Here is a 14865-nt window from a genome sequence, read left to right as displayed (position 1 = left end):
AAGGTGTCTGCACCCTCAGGTTCCTAGCAGTATTATGTACAATGGCCAAGATATGGAAACAACCTAAGTGTCTATTGATGTATCCATCAAAATGGATACAAAAATGATGATACACACACATACACACACACACACACACACATACACACACACACACATTGGAGTATTATTCAGCCATAAAAAATGAGGAAATCCTACCATTTGCAGCAACATGGATGGATCCTGAAGTCCACTTAGCATTATGCTAAGTGAAATAAATCAAACAAAAACTGTATGATCTTACTTATATGTGGAATCTAAAAGAAAAAAGAACCGTATAGAAACAGAGATTAGATTACCAGAAGTGGAGGATGGGGGAAGGGGAAATTGGAGGAAGGTGGTCAAAAGTTATAAACTTCTAGTTATAAGCTAAAGAAAACGTAGGCATGTAATATACAACATGATGACCATAGTTAGTACTGCTGTTCGATATATAGGAAAGTTAAGAGAGTAGCTAAGAGTTCTCATCAGATGACAAGCAACAATTTTTTCTCTTTTTTTTTTTTACTTTTTTTTCTTTTTTTGTGTTTATGTGAGATGATGAACGATAGCTGAACCTATTGTAGTAATCCTTTCATGATATATGTAAGGCCAACCATTTTCCTGTATGCCTTAAACTTACACAGTGATTATATCAATTATTTCTCAATCAAACTGGAAAAAAAAGTAAAGTACAGAGGAGAAGAAAAAAACCCAAGACTTCTGACCTGTGAAAGACAATGTCTAGAAAATAAGACAAATCAGGACTGGGTTAAAATATTTGCAAAAGACACATCTTTTTTTTCTTTTTTCTAAAAACACATCTGATGCAAGATTATTATCCAAAATATACAAAGAACTCCTAAATATTCAGCAATAAACAAACAAACCAATTAAAAATGGGCAGAAGATTTGAACAGATACCTCACCAAAGAAAATATACAGATGGCAAATAAGCATATGAAAATATCTCATTAGGGAATTGCACATTAAAACAACAATAATGTATCACTACATACCTATTATAATGGCCAAAATCCAAAACCCTGACAACACAAAATACTGGTGAGGATATGAGGCAACAGCGCTCTCATTCATTGCTGGTAGGAATGCAAAATGAAACAGCCACTTTGGAAGACAGGTTGGCAGTTTATTTTAAAACTAAATACACTCTTACCATATGATCTAGCAATTACACTCCTTGGTATTTATTCAAAGGAGTTGAAAACTTATGTCCATACAAAAATCTGCATATGGATGCTTATAACAGTTTTATTCATAATTGCCAAAACTTAGAAGACACCAAGATGTTCTTCAGTAGGTGAATTGATAAATATACTGGTATATCCAGACAATGGAATATTATTCAGTGCTAAAAAATAAATGATCAAGCCATGAAAAGACATGGAAGAACCTTAAATGCATATAATTAAATGAAAGAAGTCACTCTAAAAAAGCTACATACAGTATGATTCCAACTATGTAACTCTCTGAAAATGACAAAACTATGGGAACAGTAAAATGATCTGTAATTTTTAGGAGTTGGGGATGAGGGGTGGGGAATTTATTGGTAAAACACAGAGGATTTTTAGGATAGTGTAACCATTCTGTAAGATACTACATTGGTGGATACATGTCATTATACATTTGTCAAAATCCATAGAATGTACAACAGCAGGAGTGAACCTTAATGTAAACTGTAGACTTTGATTGATACATATGTCAGTGTAGGTTTATGGGTTGTAACAAATGTACCACTCTGGTGGGGGATATTTATAATTAGGGAGATTATATGTGTAGGGGGACAGGAAGTACATGGGAGCTCTCTGAACTTTCCATTCAATTTTGCTGTGAGCTTAAAACTGCTCTAAAAAATGAGGTTTATTAATTTAAAAAAATCAGTTTTTAAAAAGGTTTTATTTCCCTCCCTGTGCCTTCCTCATCCTCCTCGGACCTAGTCACTTCCTGAGGTGAGGATGATAAAGCTGGTTGAAAGGCCTACCAAAAAAGATCTTAAACAGGTAGTGTGATTACCTTGCATATACCTCCTAATATAACGTTAGAAGCTCTTCCCATCCCTCACCTTGTCTAGCTTAGAAATAATCTGGCACAAAAGGCTGAACCAGAGGAAGAAGAGAGTGGACTCTAAAAGACAGTGAAGACAAAATTATATGATTCCATTTATATGTAGTGTCCAGAACAGGCAAATCTATAGAGACCAGAAAATAAATTAATGGTAGCCAGAGACTGGGAGGAAGGGCCACAGGTAATGACAACTGAGGAGTAAGGGTTTTTCTTTGGAGTGTCTTAAGTTGATTGTGGTTATGGTCATACTGGTCTGTGAATATACTAGAAACTATAGAAGTATGTTCTTTGAACTTTCTGGTTTGTAAATGTATCTCAGTAAAGTTGTTTTTAAAAAAAACAGGGTGAGGCAAACCAAGAGTTAAAATGATGGAGGGGTGGAAGGAGGGAGGAGAGGAGGCAGAGAAGATTGAAAGGGGAGGAGTTTCCTGGCCATCCTCCAACCTCCCACCTCAGAGGAAAATTCACATAGGGGTACCTTCATAGTTTAAAACTTAAGCTTCAAGTTTCTAAGGAACTATAGACAAATGAAAGTCAAGAAGCCAATCCTGAATCTCAGTCTCCCTGTGAATTATGTAGGAATTGGAATAATCATTTTGAATAAAAGGAAGAGACAATTTGGCACATGCTTCTGGACTTTCTCCATTATGCTTTTCTAACAGACAGTGAGGTTGTTTGGGACCAGCTTCCATTCACTTTAAAGGGAAACACAATAGGGAGTTACCTATTTTTGAATCCCTCTTGATGTTTAAAATTTTAACATTGTATATCAGACATAGATTTTGGAGAGAGCTATGTACCCAGACTATATTTTTTGGTCCTCATAAAATTACTTTTATTTAATTGTGCTTTATCATTATGCCACCTGCCTCTATTGAAGAATGTATTGAGAAAACAGCACTTGAAACTCACCATTATCCTTATTGCAGGGGTGGGTCTTTAAAGCATGTTTGTAGACCTGACTAGATCAAAAGCACTTGAAGCTCTTGTCAAATGCATAGATGCAAAGATAATCACAAATCTGAGACTGAGTCCCAGGGATATGATTCTATATGTTAACATATAATTGCATATGTTAACAAAGGTCCTCTTCTGTTGCATATCCCAGCTGAAAATCACTATAGTACATCACATATTCCTCCTTTATAAGGAACCATGAAAAACATCTCTCTTACTTCAGTTCTAGGAACAACTGTTCTGAGCAAATCACCCCATTTCTATCTACCCTCAAACTACCAGCAACATAGGACTTAAAAGACAGTGAATTTTAGAAATGACCATATTTTTCTCTTTAATTCACCTATCAGAATAGTCAAAAACAAATTTTCCAAATTTTCTGTTTCTATGTGATGTGCTTGTATTAGACTAAACTTGTTTTTCTTTTACTCCAATTTTACCTCATCAGTTTATTTTATTCTGCTTGTCATGTATCTTTGTAGGTCACCTCGAATACTTTTTGTAACAAGGGGGATAAATTTGTCAATATTGCAGGATCTTAGCCCAAAGCACCAGAGGCTTATTTCATCTAGTCCTCTACCTTTCCTCCCTTCAATGTGTTATGGCATCATTGTTCCCAGGGAACAATTGTACATCATTCTTGTCTGAAGAGCTGAAATGCATACAGGTTATTCCTCAGTTTATTAGCCATAGTATTAATTATGGAGATACCATAATACCCCTAAGTTTTTAGAAGAAACTGAGGCCAGAAATAATAACTGGCCCAAAGTTACTCAGGGAGTGAGAAGGCTAGGATAAAAAGGCAAAACTCTTAATTACTTTCTTACTGCACTTACCAATTTGCTAATTTCTAGGGATTAATCAAGGAGGACCCTTACTTCTCATTACAAGTGATTTGTATTCTAAATACTTCTAAACCTGGAGGATGTGCTCAGGATGACCCAAGACTTAAAAACTAATAACACCCTACTCTTTGGGGTTAGCACAGGAAAGGGAGTTGAGAGCTGAGAGACTAGAGAGATCAGAAGTCCAGAAGTCCACAGGCCTTTGCTTCACTGCCCACAGTGTTAGTCTGTCCTCCTCCAGGCTATCCTTTTAATTCCAGTCTCTCTACTCCTTTCAGTGGGAACATCTCTCAGAAATAAAATCCTCATATTTTTGTCGAGCAGCTCAGTATAATATGAACATTTTCAAAAAGAAGACAGTTCTTTGAAGACATTTTATTGATGGGATTTTTTCCCCCTTAAGAAACCAGAAAGGTTTGGACTGAGAGTCTGGATATTAGATGGAATCATTCATATTTTGGGGTTTCCAGGGACTAAAGTGTGTGCAAAATTACAACACTCTGAAGGGTAATTTATTTATATTGTATGTCAATTAGTAATATATAGGTGTCCTAAAATTGGTTGTGGTTACATATTGCAACAATTTGTAATCTATTGCTCTTAAAGTGACCAATGAAATTACAAAATATAGTGACAGACGTGATTCCTTTTGAGTCAGTCCACTCCCATTCTGGCTCACACGTTCACTGTTTCTCTACACACACACACACACACACACACACACACACACACAGAGAGAGAGAGAGAGAGAGAGAGAGAGAGAGAGAGAGAACAACTCAATCACTGAAAGCTGGAGCAATTTGGAGATCAAATTCTACATTTCCAGGTTTGAAGGTCTCTTGAATAATTAAACCCATTCTGAAACCACTTAAGTTTTCATAAATCTCATTTGCTTTTTTCAAGCTATATTCTACCTGGTTCATCAAGGCAGAGTGGTGAGGAAAAGCAATTGGAGTTAATGTCTAGATAGTTCAATAAATAAACCAGGTGGCATTAAAGGTAATATACATATATAGCAATTATCCAGCCAATTTGATGCAGTTGTGATTCCAGAATTTATGCAACTGAATATAGGGCTAACCTTGGGGTTCCTGATATGCTCCTTTGACTGATCATGTTTTGGCCTGTGGTGTTAGTTTAAATTCTTGAACCTTAAGGGGAATATTGGAACTGTGACCAAGTTAGATAAGTTATCTTCCCACAACCTGTTTTTCCATGTATTAGTTTCTCACCTTTCAAGTTTGTAATGAAAAGTAGAAATAATGGATGTGAATCACTTAGAATAGTGCCTGGCACATAATAGGAAGTTACTGTTATTCTTTTAAATTTTTTTTAATGTTGATTTATTTTTGAGAGAGACAGAGACAAAGACAGAGTGGGAGCCAGGAAGGGGCAGAGAGAGAGGGAAACACAGACTCCAAAGCAGGCTCCAGGCTCTGAGCTGTCAGCACAGAGCTGGATGTGGGGCTCGAATCTAGGAACGCGGGATCATGACCTTAGCTGAAGTCAGATGCTTAACCAACTGAGCCACCCAGACGCCCTTTATTTATTCTTATTACTGATAATAGCACAGAGGATCTTATTCTACCATAATAAGAAAAATCAGGTAGTTTTATAATACAATTAGAACAATTATACAGATCTTCCTCAATTTATGGAATTATAGGGTTGTGTCCCAATAACACCATCATAGGTTGAAAATATTTTAAGTACAAATTGCTTTTAATACTCCTTACCTACTAGACACTATAGCTTAGCCTAACCTACCTTAAATGTGCTTAGAACATTTAGCCTACAGTTGGGCAAAATTATCACAAAGCCTATTTTATAATAAAGTGTTGACTTTCTCATGTTATTTGTTGAATATTGTACCAAAAGTGGAAAACAGAATGGTTGTGTAGGCAGAGAATGGTTTTAAGTGTTATCGTTTGTTTATCTTCATGATCACGTGGCCGACTAGAAGCTGCAGCTTGATGCTGCTGCCCAGAATCATGGAAGAGTATGGTACTGCATAGCACTAGCCCAGGAAAAGATCAAAATTCAGAATTTGAAGTACAGTTTCTCCTGAATGCCTATCACTTTCACACCATTGTAAAGTTGAAAAATTGTAAGTTGAACCATCATAAGTTGGGGACTGTCTGTGTAACTGGAAACTACTTTCAGTATCATTGTATAAGGATAACCTTCATTTTCCTTAAAATTCCCTAGGAATTCTCAAACGATTTCAGGGTCTTTACACTTCAAAATTATCTGTAAACTTATGCACTGAAAATACAGCATATTGACACTTTTTTTCAACATGATGAAGTCTTACATCTACTCAGATAAATTAATGTCATGTTGATTAACATCTTTGGTAGAAGTAAATGTAGGAGCCATTGAATAAGCCAATTCATAATATCTTCTCTAGCAAAACTCTGTATTCTGATGTTCCTTACTTTAACACTCTTTGAGATGTACCAAGTTTTTCTTCTTCCTTTCTGGTTGTGCATGGTTGCTTTTAACTTTCTTCTGATATTTTGTAATACTAGAACTGTGTCACTAGACAGATACTTTTTAAAAAATTGACTTTATTTAAATTTTTTTATGTTTATTTATTTTTGAGAGAGACAGACAGACAGACAGACAGACAGTGAGTGTGGGAGGGGCAGAGAGAGAGGGAGACACAGAATCTGAAGCAGGCTCCAGGTTCTGAGCTGTCAGCCCAGAGCCCAGTGCAGGGCTCCAACTCATGGACTGTGAGATCCTGACCTGAGCTGAAGTTAGATGCTTAATCAACTGAGCCACCCAGGTGCCCCTAGTCTTTATTTTTTAAAAGCAGGTTTAGGTCTTCTGACATCAGTCCTAAGCAAGATTTGATCATCTAGCTGCTCCCTTCCTCCATGTGAGTTGGCACAAAGGAGACCAGTACCAGCGGTTGCAAACTGCTTAGATTTACATCCTAGGGAGGTGACACAATTGCAACAAAGTAAAAGTTTTGTCTATCTTTTGATGAGTGAGTTCTAGTAACTATAAAGATGAAGATAATTACACATTTCTTTATATTTTCTTGAGAATAAGACAGCTGTAACAAGAACACAAAGGACACAAAAATATCAATGAATGTTTTCATCTTTTTCTCTTAGTTCATCTAGTATTCAATGATGAAATATTGATAATGAACATTGCAATATTTTATAATTACCTTATTTGGGTACATTTCCAGAAATTGATGTTTTGAAAATCAAAAGCACTTAACAAGATCCAGCAATATTAATATTAAGGTATTGTATTAGCTCAAGCTTCCATAAGCTTGATAATATGCGTAATATAATAATATGGATAATTCCATAAGCTTGCGTGACTTAAACAATAGAAATTTATTTTCCCACGGTTCTGGAGACTGGGAAGTCCAAGGTCAAGTTGCAGATAGATTCAGTTCCTGGTAAGGGCTCTCTTCCTGAATTGTAGATGCCTATCTTGCTGCATTCTCATATGGTTGAGAGAGACAAGGTATCTCTACCTCTCTTCCTTTTTTCCTGGGGCTACCAATCCGATCAGATTTGGGCCCAACCCTTATAACCTCATTTAAACTTAGTTACCTCCCAAAAGCCCTGTATCGAAATACAGTCATACTGAAGGTTAGAATTCAATATATGAATTTTGGAGGGACACAATTCAGTCTACATCAGGTATGTTTTTAATATAAAAATAAATAAAATAGGAAGGGAGTCAAACAAAGACAGGGAAGGGAGAATTTTCTAGGGTATAAAGAGGTAAAATAATGGTGTTTCAGTTTTTTAGTTATTGAAGTATGGGCTGCCCTTAAGTTAATGGACTCAAGTTTTACTGGTACAAACAACCATTAACTAAGAAGCATTTTCTGGCAGACTGTCCCACAAAAAGGTGTGAACTAGCATCCTTCTCACAAGTTTCCACAGAATTTTCAGCTAACTGGCATTGTTATAGCAACTGGAGTGCCAGAGGAAGCAGTCATGGTCTTTATCATCGTCATGTGTCACTATGGCAACAGGCGCCTCTGGAAAGTAAAAGAAAAAATCTTAAACTGTCAACTAGAATCAAAGAGGTTTGTGAAGGGAAAAAAGGTGGAGGCAGAAATGAACATGAGGCTGGAGCAAAGGCCAGAGCAAAGAGAAATGATTGTACAGAGCTGAACAAACAAGAGAGAAAGGAAACAATAAGCAAAACAGAGGGCAGAGACGTGGCTTGCATAGGAAAGAGGAAGGCAGGAAGAAACATGTAAACATAAAATAGTGAAAAAATATTTCCAGTGAGAAGGATTTGTAATATTTATTGATTTGAATAGCTCTGAGATCCAGAGATAAATGAGCATAGGATGTTAAGGTCTGTGCTGTTGGAACAATCCAGTATGCTATTATTAATATTAAAGAAATATTGAGAATGAGGCAACAGGATAGTAAAAAGGAGTAAACCAATCTGTGGAGTGCTTTTGGCATAGCATCCTGCTGACTAGGAATTCTTGTAATATTTGGTGTTCAGAGGCACCACATTTAAATGTGGATCTTCCTTTATTGGGCAGTATGATTGCTTTAGACAAAGGCATGTTGCCATTTGGTCCATTATAAATATATATTTCCTTCATTAAAGGATCTTAATGGATTTTTCTTTCCAAGAGAGAATTAAGATGATTATTCTAATACTATTAAAAAGTAGGTGGCAATGTCATTTGGAATAAAACACTTTCACTTAATATTTTCTGTTTTATTAGTGGTCAGATGGGTCAAAAGTTTTTATGGCCCAATATTAATTTTTGTGAAGAGAAATGTGTACTTTATTAAAAGGTGTTACTAAAATGTTGATACTTTTTTTAAGAAATTATTTTCAGAAATGAGAGATTGCAGGGGCACCTAGGTGGCTCAGTCGGTTAAGCATCCGACTTCAGCTCAGGTCGTGATCTCGCAGTTCATGAGTTCTAACCCCGCATTGGGCTCTGTGCTGACAGCTCTGGAGCCTGCTTTGGATTCTGTGTCTCCCTCTCTCTCTGCCCCTCCCCTGTTCACACTCTGTCTCTCTCTCTCTCTAAAATATAAATAAATGTTAAAAAAAATTTTAAAAAAAGAAATGAGAGATTGCAGAGGGAATAGAAAGAGAGGCAAAGAAAGAAGTGATAGTTGTAGTCTTTTTTTTTCAACTTTTTTTTTTTTTTTTTTTTTTTTTTTTTTTTTTTGGGACAGAGAGAGACAGAGCATGAACGGGGGAGGGGCAGAGAGAGAGGGAGACACAGAATCAGAAACAGGCTCCAGGCTCTGAGCCATCAGCCCAGAGCCCGACGCGGGGCTCGAACTCACGGACCGCGAGATCGTGACCTGGCTGAAGTCGGACGCTTAACCGACTGCGCCACCCAGGCGCCCCAATAGTTGTAGTCTTAACTAAAGCAAAATAAAAAGAATGAAGCTTGAGATTAAACCACAAAAATAAAACCAACAGTCTGGGTGGCAGAAATTTGGTCCCAAGGATTTTAACAGGATTTAATTTCTTTCCCTAGTTTAAAAATTTTTAATGGCAAGCATTTCTCTCAAGCACTGTATTTTAGGTGTCATTTACTAACTTGGAAAGGGGTGGTTTGTGGCCATTTCTGTTCTGTTCAGGATAAGTCAACTGGTTGACAGTAAGGATGAACAAACCTCTTTAAGAAGGCCCAAATTTTCAGTGTCCAGAGGCCCTTTGCTGACCTGCTCCCACCAGAAGTAAAAGCTCCAGAGATATCACAGCACAAATATCCATCTTCTCTTTGGATCCATCCCCAAGACTTGGATACCAATAATGATACCTCCTTCTGAAAGTTCATGGTTTGAAAACCATGCAAAGCTTTGTAGTGTATAATCCTCACAAACAAGTTTCATTTTTCTTTTGAATATTGCAGTTATGTTTTAATTTTTTCCTTTTTTTCTGCCAACACACACAAAAATGTCATTATTTATAAAATACGTATAAAACTGAATGCAATATGTAAATAAAATTGTCAATTCCTGATGTTCTAGTTACTTGAAACATGAAACAAAGAAGTGAGGAAACATGCAAACAGATGTCAAATTGAGGATTATACCTTCAAAAAAGTAAACTTGTTTTGAAGTATAATATATAAACAAAAAGTGACTAAAGATTATAAATGTGTTGCTTGACACATTATGTTGTAGTGAACACACTAGTTTAATCATCACCCAAACCATGATATGAAACATTATATTATAGCTTTCCCATGGTTTTCTAATAGTGTAAGAAAAGAGCCTGACATATTTTGCAGCCACATCCATTTACATTGTAAGATGGATAAGCAAAACAAAAATGTTCCATTGCAACTTCTAAGAATTTTTTGTACCATGTGCAAAGAGAGACCCCTGCTGGAACATTTTTTTTTAAGAGAACCTCTAAACCAACCCACAGAAACTACAGAGAAAAAGAAATAGCTATGACTCTTACTGGCTTTAAGATGAAATTTCTGAATGCATTTTATTCCAAGAAATAGAAAATGTTTAACCTCTACTAAAGTAAAGGAGGCTTTGGGGTTTTCCTTGATATATACTTCTCTGATTTTCTTTAGATTTCCAAGATTGGGTAAAAATAGGGTCTAACTTTTTCTGCATGTCTCGAGATCCCTATTTCTTTGCTCTCTGCTGGGCTGATCCCCCCATACAACCAGGGTGCTCCTGGAGACCTGCATGCAGTGGGGTGCATGGCCACTCCTGATGCTCTCTTTGGCATTATCACCTGCTGTTTAAGATGTGCTGTCTGTGGAGGTAGCAATTGATTCTAGAGCATAAACCGTAGTTTCATAGTCAGATGGATGCATATCACACCTTACTAACTAATTTAATTTATTCCAAGTTAGGTACTGTGTACTTGCTCTTTATTGGGTGTCTGCTGGTGGTATATCTGGAGTCTTTGATTGCACATCATGAGACAGAATGTCCAGTGAGTGCCCTGATGAGGAGTACCAGCTGAGATGGGAAGCCAAGAGAATCCAGACTTGACGTGACAAATGCATTAGCATGTTGCTCATCCTGAAGTAGCAAAGTGAAGGCTGGAGCAATTCCCTGCTCCAACTGCCTGCACTTGGGAAGATTTGATCGAGTTCCTTAGGCAGAGAATGGGGCATATCCAGAGGGATTCAGGTGCACAAAATATGGGCATGATGATAATTTTAGAACCTGCACTGCTTTAATTTTATTTAAATTTCCCTTCCCCCTGAAGTCCATACTTACCTCCTTCTTTGTTTTGTGCCTCAACAAAATACTATAAAACACCTTCTTCCTCATCCCAAAATGCAGTATGCCAAGAGACTCATCTCTTTCTCACCTTTACCTGGACAGCTCTTAAAAAATTACAAAGTTCAACTGAATTCCAATTCCTGACACGTTCCATATCCATTCATTTCAGCTGCTGGAATGCTCTGGGGTTGCCAGGTGATGGTCATCATGATCTTTCACCTGGACCACCATGACACTAACAATTGGTGTCTCCAACTAATCAATTCCCCAAATGGCTGCACTAAAATCATAGCTCTCTAATCATTAAAACATTTATAATGTATACGAATATTGAATCACAATGATGTACACCTGAAACTAATAGGATATTACATGTAAATTCTACCTCATTTAAAAAAGAGAAAAAAGTAGAAAACCTATTCTACCTCAGTCTTAGGTGTTTTTGAGGTCAAAATTTCCTAGTATGGCATAAAGGACCCTCCATCATCTACATGCTTTTTGGATTTTTAGTTCTGTCTCTTGGTAGGGATTTCCTCATGTCCCTACACTCCAACATTCTTACTTGCTTCGGGTTTTCTAAAAACATCTTTGCATATGCTACCCTAATAGGAACGTCTTTTTCATCCCTTATTTACCATGCCCACAGTTTGTGACTATCTCCTTTTTGAAACTTTTGTAATCCTTCCCCTCCCACTTCAGTTGAAAAGAGCCATTTCCTCTTTCATGCTACTGTTTGAACCTGAACATTTTTTTATGGTCACTCCTTTGCCAATTTCTTGAACCTATTTATTTACCTGCCAATTTCTCCAAGCTGGAATATAACCACACCTGATTGATATTCTTACTGCTTAGTCCAGGGTCTGGCTTCTAAAAAAGAGCTCCTTAGGGGTGCCTGGGTGGCGCAGTCGGTTAAGCGACCGACTTCAGCCAGGTCACGATCTCGCGGTCTGTGAGTTCGAGCCCCGCGTCGGGCTCTGGGCTGATGGCTCAGAGCCTGGAGCCTGTTTCCGATTCTGTGTCTCCCTCTCTCTCTGCCCCTCCCCCGTTCATGCTCTGTCTCTCTCTGTCCCAAAAATAAATAAACGTTGAAAAAAAATTTTTAAAAAGAGCTCCTTAAATATTTCATTGTGTAGTAAGATGCTTCAGTGCTGAACCCTAATGATTCTGAAGGAGTGATTGCAGCAAATGTAGGTAATTTGTTATTTTAGCTAAGGGGCATATGGAATTTATTTTAAGAAAATCTATTAATGGGTAGGGGCCCCCGGGTGGCTCAGTCGGTTAAGCATCCAACTTCAGCTCAGGTCACTGAGTGGTATGAGCCCTGCGTCAGGCTCTGTGCTGACTGCTCAGAGCCTGGAGCCTGCTTCAGAGCCTCTGTCTCCCTCTCTCTGCCCCTCTCCTGCTCACACTCTGTCTCTCTCTCTCTCTCAAAATTAACATTCAAAAATTAAAAAAAAATAGATTTTCTTTCTTTTTTTAATTTTTATTTTATTTTTGAAAGAGAGAGAGAGCGAGCGAACGAGCAGGGCAGGCGCAGAGAGAGAGGGAGACACAGAATCTGAAGCAGGCTCCAGGGTCCTAACTGTTAGAACAGAACCCAACACAGGGCTCAAACCATGAACCGTGAGATCATGACCTGAGCAGAAGTTGGACACTGAATCGACTGAGCCATCCAGCCATCCCAAGAAAGAAAATCTATTAATGGGCCTTTTGTTATGCAAAGGTAAAGAAAAATTCGGTTCCAGAATGTCCCAGGCAGGACATAGAGAAAGTAAAATGAGCTGCATTAGCACACACAGTAGATTGTCTTCACTTTGGTCAGAGTGGGGTTTTTTTTGTTTGTTTGGTTGGTTGGTTTTTTGTTTTTAATTTTTTTTACTATTTATTTTTGAGAGAGAGAGAGAGAGAGCATGAGTGGGGGAGAGGCAGAGAGTTTGAGAGAGAGACACAGAATCAGAAGCAGGCTCCAGACTCTGAGATGTCAGCCCAGAGCCCGACACGGTGCTCAAACTCACGAACTGCAAGATCATGACCTGACCTAAGTCAGATGCTTAACTGACTGAACCACCCAGGTGCCCCCGTGTTGTTGTTGTTGTTTTTATGGAGATTATCATAACATTGAATGGACATCAGGCTGAAGATAGGTTGGTGGAAAGAAATAATATTTCTCAACCCTTGTGACATTGTCAAAGGCACTTCTATGTCTGGGCAGTAGGCTGGCTATAAAACATGGGATCTATCTGGGGGCTAAAGAGATAGTTGGGTAGCAGATAAGCCCAAGGTAAGGTAAAAACATTGACAGAGCTTTACTTTCCCTTGTTTCTATTTTAATTTCCTCTGTAAACTCCTAACCTCCAATTATATTAAACACTCTAGCCTAGATTCAGTTGAACTTTGGCTATTGAATGGTAGTGAATGGTGGTATCCACTCAGGACAAAGCAACTTAGTTAGTTAGGAGCAGTAGGGGCACCTTCCAATGTGCCCAGAGAAGTTCTGAGTTCAGAGGAAACTGGCTGGATAGAGCTGCTGCTAATTCTTCTGGCACCCTTGTAAAAATTAAAAAGTACCCATTCTTCGGTACCCCTTACTTACTTCTGCCAGGAAATTGGTCTAATATACTTAAGTTACTATTTTGTTAAATTAATATTTGTTAGGTCGAGCACAAGGTGCCAGATGGTGATCTGCAGTTCAACAACAGACCACAAGAGAAAATGAAATAGAGACATTTATTATTCACAACCCTGGAGGAAGTATCTGGTATTTCCAACACTGTCATTACAACAACTGTCTCCATGCTAGTGAAAAATGGAAACCGGCAATCATTTTTGAGCTTTCTATGGATTCTGTAAGCTACTGAATTTCTTTCCAATAAATCAGCTTTCAGCAAAAATAGAGTGGAATTTTCTTGCTTGTATCTGAAACCCCTGATCTTCATTATAGCCAATTATCCTTTGGTTTACAAAATGCAGTACTCTTTACATGCTCTGGATGAAGGGTATGTGTGAGCACATACATACATGTGGGACTTGGGATAGGCAAATATAATTTTTATGGCTTTAGAACATATTACCAATGGAATATTTTGATTTTTTTTTCAAATTTTAAGACACTATACTACAAGGTATGAAGAAAAGAACTAGCATTTTCTGGGGGTCACTGAATAAACCATGTGCTTTATGTATGTTATTTTATTTAAGCTCTAGAATAACTTTTGTCATAGGCATCAAATAGAGACACTACAGAAAGTTTCAACATAGTCAGAACTGTTTAGATATCCTTTAATTACCATTTCTTAGAAACTCAAACCTCTGCTTTATGTAACACTCTCTCCCTTCAATATCTTTATGCCTGTTTTTGTTATCTTTGAATTTTTCACTGTGTTTAATACTTGTCACATAGTAGACCCTCAAAAATGTTTAGCAAATGGCATTAGAGTCATATACCATATGCTACCCCAAACTGCTTTTTACAGGGTAAATAAAAAGCTACTTTGTATTCACTTTAAATATTGTAGCAATGGATTTTCATTTTCTTACAGACCATGTACAGCATAGCAAGCTTGATGTCTCATCAAGCTTGTTAAAAGAAGAATTTACCTGTCTGTATATGTCTGTGCATGTATAGGTCTTTTGTTTTGGAAAATGACAGTGACTGTGATTACTATCTGCAAATCATTTAAATGACTGCTGTATAATTAACAATCATTTCTACATCGTACACACAAAGATTC

General features: G+C 37.5%; 1 long non-coding RNA gene across 1 annotated transcript in view; it reads left to right on the top strand.

Moving 5' to 3' along the window:
- LOC116738307 overlaps positions 1–13964 on the top strand; it is a 78422-nt gene extending 64458 nt beyond the window's left edge. Inside the window, exon 4 of the long non-coding RNA XR_004344082.1 lies at positions 13790–13964. This is a non-coding gene — a long non-coding RNA (uncharacterized LOC116738307). The remainder of the gene's footprint in view (positions 1–13789) is intronic.
- The last annotated feature ends 901 nt before the right edge of the window (positions 13965–14865 follow it).

Source organism: Lynx canadensis, chromosome C2 (genome assembly GCF_007474595.2).
Source record: "Lynx canadensis isolate LIC74 chromosome C2, mLynCan4.pri.v2, whole genome shotgun sequence".
Lineage (NCBI taxonomy): Eukaryota > Metazoa > Chordata > Mammalia > Carnivora > Felidae > Lynx > Lynx canadensis.
This window is presented reverse-complemented; position numbering and strand designations above follow the sequence as displayed.